Raw genomic sequence first — 9,417 nt, 5'->3', positions numbered from 1 at the left:
GCTGCCGCCCCTATCCTCAGCCCTGGCCACAAGGGCAGCCACCATGGCCAGGTTTTATACCCCGAGACAATGGGCCTCTGGCCAAAGCTGATCCCAGGACAGCCAGTCCATAACTGGCAGCATCCTGTGGATTGTGCTGGATTGCAAAACGATGAGTCGGGCCAATCGGGCTCCTTTATTCATTTGCTCAGTTGTTCCCTCTCCAGGATTTGAACTGGGGAATCAAGCAGGTAGCAGCAGGAGCTAGAATCAAGAGTCTTGTGATTGATGCCCTCCCATTATGTGACACTATGCAGTTCAGTGAATTTATACAGCAGAGGTTCTCAAACTGTAAGTATGGAAACTCAGATGAGGAGTGTATTGATGTTCTCTTGCTACCATAACAAACTACTACAAACTTAGAGAAACACAAATTTATGCCTAAAACAACTCACATTTTCTCATCTTACCGTTCTCTAGGTCAGAAGTCCAACATGGGTCACTGGGCTCATATCAAGGTGTTGGCCGGGCTGCCTTCCTTTCTGAAGGCCCTGGGGAGAAGCTATTTCCTCACGTTTTCCAGTTTCTAGCGGCTGCCTGGGTTCCTGGGCCTACAGTCCCTCCCTCCACCTGCAGAGCCAGCCTCCACCTCCATCGCATCTCTCTGATGTGTCTTCCTCATCATCTCTCTTTCTGATCCCAGCCAGGAAAGATACTCTGCTTTGAAGAACTCATATGATTACACTGGCCCAGACAGATAACCCAGGAATCACCACATCTGAAGGTCCATAACCTTAATTACACCTGCAAGGTCCCTTTTGCCATGTAAGGTACGGTATTTGCAGGTCCCAGGAATTAGGATGTAGACATCTGCCAGGAGCCATCATCCTGTCTAGCACAAGGAACTTGCTGGAATGCACACTGCCACAGCCCGACTGCAAAGGTGCTAATCCAGAACGTTTTCCTGGGATGACCTGGAAATGCCAGACGGCTCAGAAACAGCTGGTCTGCAGACTGCCCGTCGAAAAACACTAGTATGCACAAGTCAGGAAAAGGGGGCTGTGAGGAGGGAGGAGGGAGGCAACCTTCCAAGGTTAAGAGTCCTGAAGCCTGAGGTCTCACAAGGTCTTCAGAGTGGCTGGGGGTCACCCCAGCTCTGGCCGTCTGGGGCTGGCAGTGAGCAGCCCGGTGCTGTTGGAGGAAATGCTGCGGTAGGGGAAGAGGCTGCCCCGGGGACAGCAGCCATGTCTTAGGGTGGAGTCCAGCATGCTGAGGGGCCGGCCCTCACCTGGTGGGCTGGCGAGGGAGAAAGGACGTCCTGTGGGGAGAGGCGGAGACGACTGGCAGGGCTCTGGAGGGTGGACTGGAGCAGTTTGAAGCTAGGCCGTAGGAGATAGACTGTCCCCTCTCCTTGGCTCTGAACTCCCTGAGGCCAGAGTTTGGACTGACTTCAAGTGCCTCCTGGGTTGAGATAAGCTTTGGTGTCAGCGCCATCAAGGCAGAATGTGATGAACTGAAAGGCGGGTGCCCCTGTTTCCCCAATCACGAGGTGGCTGGAAAGCAGGATCTATGGGCCTCAACCCACATTGCCATCCTTGTTTTGGCTCAGGAAGTGGCCCCAGGGTACACAAGCCTACCCTTGGGGAGATCGAGGGCCTCCAAATATCTTGCTGGGACGCAAGGGCTTCTGAAAGATTTTTGCCGACTTAAGAACAGACACAAACTTTTTACTGAACTATGTATTTCTACATAAACAACTCTGTTACAACAAAATCAGGTAAAATTCACAAAGGTATACAAGTCTTTAAAGGAAAATATTTTTCCCTTAAATATAAAAAGATAATTTGACAACATACTGAAACACATAAAGCAAAAACTGTTAGAAACACAAAAGAAACAGACAAATACAATAGCAGTGGGAGACTAACATACTTTCCTTAGTCTTTAAATGAATCAAGTAAGTAAAAATTAAAGGTCCATAATATTATAATTAATAAGGTCAAATTAACATATATAGGTTGAATTTTGTTTCCTTTGGAGAATATACAATCTTTTCCAGTTTCCTGGGGATACTTATTAAAATTAACAATTTATTAGGTCCAAAGAAAACATCAATAAACTCCAAAATGCAGAAATTGTACATGCCATACCCTCTTTGATAGCAAGGCAATAAAACTAGAAATTTATAACAAATGTTTAAGACAATAGTATCAGATTATCTGGAAATTAAAATGCATAATTTCAAATAACTTTGGTAAAAAATAAAGTCAATCTGAAATTATAAATTATTTATAACTTGGAACACCATATTTAAAAATTTACGGAATATGGATAAAGAAGTATTCAGAGGAAAAATCATAGCCTTACAATGCTCATAACTGCATCTACTACCAAACAAGAAAAAGTTAAAATGGTATTCAAATTGAGGTGAAAAATAACAATAAAATAAAGGAATAAACAAAAACAAATGAAAAAAATCATAAAATGGTAAAGTAGTAAATTAAGATGTAAGTCTCAGAGATGGTTCTTTAAAAAGACCAATAACATAGACTAATTCTGGAAAAATTAATTAGAATAAAAGGGGGAAGTACAGACAGACAACATTATGAGTGAGAAAGGAGAATAAAAAAACTCTATGTTAGCAAATTTGAAAATCTTAACAGAATCATTATTTAGAAAATTTAAATTGCCAAAAACTTATAGAATAGAAAGTTTGAGGGGACCAATGAGCATGAAAAACACTGAAAAAATTGAGAATTATTTCCTAAAAAGGCACTAGACTTGGACAGTTTTATACATGTTATAAAAACTTCAAGGAGCAAAAAGTTCTAAATATTATTTAAACTTTTCCAGGGCATAGAAAAAAGAGAAAGCTTCCCAAGTTTGTTCTTTCTTTTTTCAAAGATGTTAACACAAACCCAACACCAATATCTGACAAAGAGAGCACAAAAAAATTACACAACTGTCCATTTTAATATATGAAAAATTCCAAAAATAATATGAACCAAATCCAGAATATTTTTCTTATTTTAAAGCTCTTATTTTTATTATACGAGTAATACATGAGCCTTGTAGAAAAACAATCAGAAAATACAGATAAGAACACAAAATAAAAATCTACCATATACTAACCCATCATAAATAACCACTGTTAACATTGAGTGGAGATGAATATTAAAAGAATAATACACCATGACTAAATTAGGTTTTTCTAGAAATGCAGAGAGGGCTTAACATTAGCAAATCTATTACAATGGTTCATCTTAAGCCATAATAGAGAAAAACCATTAGATCATCTTGACAGATGTGAAAAAAAGGCATTTAATAAAATTCCAGCATCCATTACTGATAAAACTTTCAGCAACTAGAAAGAGAAGGGCATAATTGTGATATACAAATTCAAATATTAAGAATATCTAACACTGAGGCAAAGTTATACTTTTGGAGAAACACTAGAGGTATTCTAAGTAAAAAAATATATATAAAGAAGAATGTACACTCCCAGCACAATTATGTATGTGTTATTTTACATCATTCTAAAAGTGCTGAGCAATGTGATGAGATAAGAAAGTAAAATAAGATTTTTGAAAATGTGGGGCCGGCCTGGTGGCGCAGCACATAAGTTTGCACGTTCCACTTTGGTGACCTGGGGTTCGCCGGTTTGGATCCCGGGTGTGGACATGGCACCGCTTGGCAAGCCATGCTGTGGCAGGCGTCCCACATATAAAGTAGAAGAAGATGGGCACAGATGTTAGCTCAGGGCCAGTCTTCCTCAGCAAAAGGAGGAAGATTGGCGGCAGATGTTAGCTCAGGGCTAATCTTCCTCAAAAAAAAGAAAAAAAGATTTTTGAAGATATGGAGGTAAAATTATCATCACTACTCAGAACTATTAACTCCCTGGAAAAGGCAAAAGAATGAACAACAAAACTATTAGAACAAAGAGAATTCAGTAATTGGCTCGTTACAAAATAAATAATCAGTTGCCAAGTTAAATAAACTAGTATATAAACCTACACACTGCTCTCTATACAGAGTTAAGAAGAATGAGGTAGATTGATATGTACTGGTGCAGGAAGATGTCCAAGACCTATTGCCAAGTGAAAAATGCAAGTAGCAGAAGGGTTGTATCATATGGTTAAAATGATAAAACATATTTTAGAAAAAAAAAATGGAGGAATATGCATCAACTGTTGACTGTTCATCTTGGGGCAGAGGGATTTTAATTATGGGGAACTTTCAGTTTCTACATTTGTTTTTTCATAATGTTTATGTTTACACAACTTTAATATTTTAAATCAGAAAATAAGTGGATTTAATTTTCATTAAAAACAGTAATGGTGTACACTTATATTAACAATAAGCAGCTGGAAAACATAATGGACAAGAGATCATTTTCAATAGTAACCACAACTGCAAAAGTTATCTATACTAGAAAAAAATACACTGAGGAACATAAAACAATACTTTATAAATTTACTGAAATGAAAGGTTAAATATTACAAAGATGTTAATTCTCTCTTTAATAAACTATAAATTTTGTACATTCCGATCCAAACCAGTGTGGTGCCACTGCCAGAATGTGCACAATAGACCACAATAGAAAGTTAAGATGCATGCTCAGCGATATATGAGGATTGGGGATATAGTCATGCATCAATTAATGACGGATGTGTTCTGAGAAATGAGTCGTCAGGTGATTTGGTTGTTATCGAACATCATAGTGTCCTTACACAAACCTAGATGGTACATCCCACTACACACCTAGGCTATGTGGTACTAACTTTATGGGACCACTGTCACATATGTGATCCATCACTGAGCAAAACGTTGTTACGCAGTGCGTGACTGTATAGTAAAAATGGTATTTCATATCAGTAGAGAACGGATAGATTCCCCAATAAATGATGTTGGGGCAATTTAGAAAATAAATTCCAGGTAGCTCATAGATTTAATTGTTTAAAAAAAAAACAATAAAAGCTCAAGAATAAAATGCTGGTCAATATTTATACAGTCTCGGAATTTGAATCAAAAAGATCTTCATAAGCGTGACAGCAAAGGTAGCAGCCACAAAGCAAAAGACAGATTTGACTCAAAAGATTTTTTCAATGTCTGAACATTTAAAAAAAAGCCATACATACAACTTAAATTTTCTTTTTTTACAATATTGATGGACAAAAAACACCTCTTAGAAATCAGTGAGACAGTTAAACACCTTATGAGAAAACTGGCCAGAGGGGATGAATAGGTAAACTACCAAAACATAAATTCCAATAGATATTTTTGCTAGTAAAGGTCTCACTTTAACAAAAAAATGCCTATCAGAATTAGTCCCCCAGCCCCCATGGTGACACCAGTGTTAAAGACGGAGTAGGACACAATGTGTTCTCACACATTGCTGGTGAGAGTGTAACTTGGTATCATCTTTCTGGAAGGCAATTTGAGGCAATATATATTAAAAGTCCTAAAAATGTGCATACCTTTTCATTGTTAGTCAGCATAGGACATGTTATGCTGCAGTAACAAATTAACCCTGAAATCCCAGGGGTGTGACACTTAAGAGTTTACCCTTCTTTATTCACACTACTCGTCCATGCAGGTGGGTGGGTGGGGGTGTCGTGAAGGGAGAAAGAGAGCTGCTCCATGCAGTCACTCAGGGACCTGGGCTGACAGAGGCTCCATCCTCGGGACATCACCAGTTGCTGAGGCAAGGGAAGAGGGAGACTGGAGGATCACACGTGGGCCTCTCACAGTCTCAGCCTGGAAGTTTCAGATGTCACTTCTGCTCACATTTCCTTGGCCAGGATTAGTCCCAGGACCCTGGAAAGTGGAGTCTCCTGCATGCCCAGGAGGGAAAGGAGGAGACAGAGCAGCACTTGTACTGCCCACCACACTCTCGAGCCAGCGAGTCCAATTTTAGAAAACTATCCTAGGTCAATATTCTGAAAAGTTCACAAAGACGTCAGAAGAAAGGATTGCATCATATCCTTGACTACAACAGTAAAAAACAGGAAAGGCCTAAGTATCCTAGGTACAACCTACATAGATGTTAAAAACGACGCCATTACATATTTACTGATATAGAAAGGTATTCACGATACAGCGTCAAAGGGGAAAAAAGCAAGTTACAAAAGGGTATGTATAATATGATCGTATTTCATGAAACAAGTAATAAAACAAATACAGATGCATAGAAAAAGCTCGGAAAAGATATATACCAAAATGTTAACAGTGGTTATAATCAGATGGCATAACAACAGGTGATTTTTTTCTTTTCGCTCATCTGTAGTTTCTTAAAAAAAAAAAAAAAGTAGACATTATTTATGTACCAAAAAGGCATTTAAAAAGGAAAAAGAAAACCCCAGTACTCGTGGGAGGGTCCACTTACCCACCTCATACTAATCATTAAATTCTTACATTTGACGCAAGAAATGCCTAATTGCCTGTCACATCATAAGACAGTGTTACAACAATTTATTCAAAGTCAAGATTTTATATTAAAAGTGGTACAACAGGGTAAAAATAGTAACACGTTCCCCACAGCTGCAGATCATCAGACCTGTCAATTATCTGCCAAAATGTCCCCGTGTGGACTCCAGCGTGGTTTCTCTGGGCTCCTGCCAGGTGCACCGGGGGTCTGTGTGGGCTGGGGGACCACTCTTCACGAGGCTCTGCATCGTCAAAGAGAGTAGGGCACTGTACAATTCCACTTGAAATAAAAGACCCTCAAACTCTTCTTCTCGTAAATGGATTCCAGAACACGGAACATCACCACCAGGAATATTAAAGTAAAGACTCCTCTTAGGTACACAGACCTTTTATTGAAAAACTTTCCTTGTTTCTTCCACTTCCCCTTGCTGCTTCCCCCAAAACACACACACACATACACACACACGCACGCACATGAGACGCACACACGCACAGTCCTAAGTTCACTAGAACACTCCATCCAGCTGCCAAATTCTCATCAAAGTCACCTGCTTGCCTGGCTAGTGTTTAAAGAGTAACCAGAAAACCCATATTCTTAAGACAGGTATATGGAAAAGACATGTAAATAACACACACTTCTACACAGGATTCCCTCCCCATGCCGTCACTCCAACCATCCCCAGAATACATCCTATCTCTTTTGGGGAAACCATGTACTCGGAAATTAGGATCCTTTTAAATCATGCATACAATTGAAAAATATATATGGACATCAATTTGCAAGCTTCCAGTTTAAATGGTCAGTACTTCAAAATCCAGTGACGTTTTCAGCGAATAAAAGAATCATAACTTTCAGAAGGAAAAAATGGCACAAACCACCACTTCCAGCGATCAGCAGACAGCAGGGGCTGGCTCTGTCTGAAAGGGCAGCCTCTGTCCAGTGCCTGTGCTAAGTCCCGTCATGGCTGCCTTCTTTCTTAAGGGTGTGCCTGGCCACATGGGGGGTCCCACAATAAGGTCCCTGGCATGCCCTGTGGTTGGCTCTGATCCAAAGTAGCCCCTGGTTTCTACAGAAAAGCAGACTTTTCTATAGAAAAAGAGTCCTTTTAAAGTGGGCAGATCTTGATGCTTCTGGACAGCCCATTAACCATCTTCTGTTTCACCCTTTACTCGAGGTTTCACGTCTAATGAAGTACATACCAGTCAGGCGCCAGCCAACTGCTATCCTGAAGCCTGTGCTCGTGGGCTGTCTGAGTCTAGAGAAGTCTATGAGGACTCTGCGGGTTGGAGACCAACTGCCCGCTATGGACAGTCCTCCTGGGGTTGGTCAGGTTCCACGCAACCTGCTCTAGCCACTGGGCCGTCCTGCTCCCTCCCCAGTGCTGGCTCATGTCTGGGAAGGGGGCGGGCAGTGGACTGGCAATCTCCCAGCCAGAACTCTGTTGACCACTCCGCGGTCTCAGGGCCTCCTGTTTGTTTCGAACGAACTGCTCTGCCTCCACTAAAGCCGTCGACAAAGAGCTGAAAATGAGTCTGTGTCTCAGGGCTGGCCTCTCAGAGCACGGACATAATTTCAACCAACACTCTCTTGGAAGGATCCCTGCAAAACCGGAATCATTCCAAAATGGAACCTCCTGTTTGTAATTAATGTCAATGGAATTCTGATTTGCTTATTTGTAAACCGTCATTTGCTGTGGGCATATGTTAAGAGGGTAACTGCAATGTGCTCTTAACAGAATATGAGAGCATTTTTTGTCTTGGCACCTGAGGGTCACCAAAGGGAGAACACGGTATGGCTCACAGAAAGACACTGGACCAAGGCCCGGGGGCCCTGGATGCACAGCCCATGCTGCTGCTCACTCCCCGGGTGACCCTGGGCGTGTCACCTCCTGTCTCTGCTTCCTGTCTGCAAAATAGGGGAAATGACCTCTGCCCATTTCTGTCGCCCAGCAGAGGTCTAAGGGGACAGCATGCAGGAGAGCGTGGAACTGATATAGCACAGAAGCTCTAGGTCTCGTGTGGATGCTGGTTCTCTTTCCTTCACGGCTGCACCACACTGTCCCCTACCTGTCACTCGGGTGGTTTTACATTCCCCAGACACTAGGAAGACTGCCACTCTCAATTTTGCAAGGCATCCAGATGGGTCTTTACCGGAAAGAAAAGTTATTTTTAAGGATCATTATGGCTAAAGGGTTCCGAGTTTTCCTTTGCCTCTTTTAGGTCTCAGGTTTCAGGATACAGAAAGCAAGCTTATGAAGGTCTTGGCGATGTCAGAATCATGAGACGTCCCTTGGAAACAAAAACGCAGTCCTGGCTCTACGTCTCCCAGGAGCACAACGTGGCCGGGACGTCCATGAGTCACAGATTTATGTCCTGCCTGCACTTGGCTTAAGATAATGACAACTAGAGGACATCAGTGCTGAGACTGGAGCCGGACGTCCTAATAAATGAGGGCATGTTAAACTGGCTCGAGTGAAAACCAGGATGGATTCAGAGGGTCACTGTCATTAGACCGAGTCCACCCTCACAGTGCCAGAGGCTGAGAGACAGGGCCAAGCCTCTCGACTGACTGTCTAGCTTGTCCCTAGGTCATTTTCTTAAAAAAGAAAGTAACTGAAGAAATATTAAGATCTTTAGAGAAATGCAGAAGGAACTGAAAGTCCTGTGCTTTTCTGAAGTGGTTCTTTCTCTGCTGAACCCAACTTACCTGTCCCTTTATGGGAACCCCTACTGCTCTGAGCTCCCGGGCTGCCACAGTGTCAGCGCTGGACGAGGCTATGCAGTCCAGGGATCTAAGTTCCTCATCTCTACCTAGGAGGTGATCAGCAAACTCTTCAACAATCAATGAGCGGGCATCACGGGTCTCCACCACAGAAGACAGAGCAGCCCCCATGGGAAGAGAGCCACGGCCTCCAACGCGTTCTACGGTCAGTGCTACGGGATGCACAGGTGGCTGTGACAACTCCACCCTCCTATGAATATGTCACCTGAGCATGCTCCAGGCAGTCAGAT

This window comes from Equus przewalskii, chromosome 1, assembly GCF_037783145.1.
Source record: "Equus przewalskii isolate Varuska chromosome 1, EquPr2, whole genome shotgun sequence".
NCBI classification, from domain to species: Eukaryota; Metazoa; Chordata; class Mammalia; order Perissodactyla; family Equidae; genus Equus; species Equus przewalskii.
The sequence above is the reverse complement of the archived record's forward strand: the minus strand, read 5'-3'. Positions refer to the sequence as shown.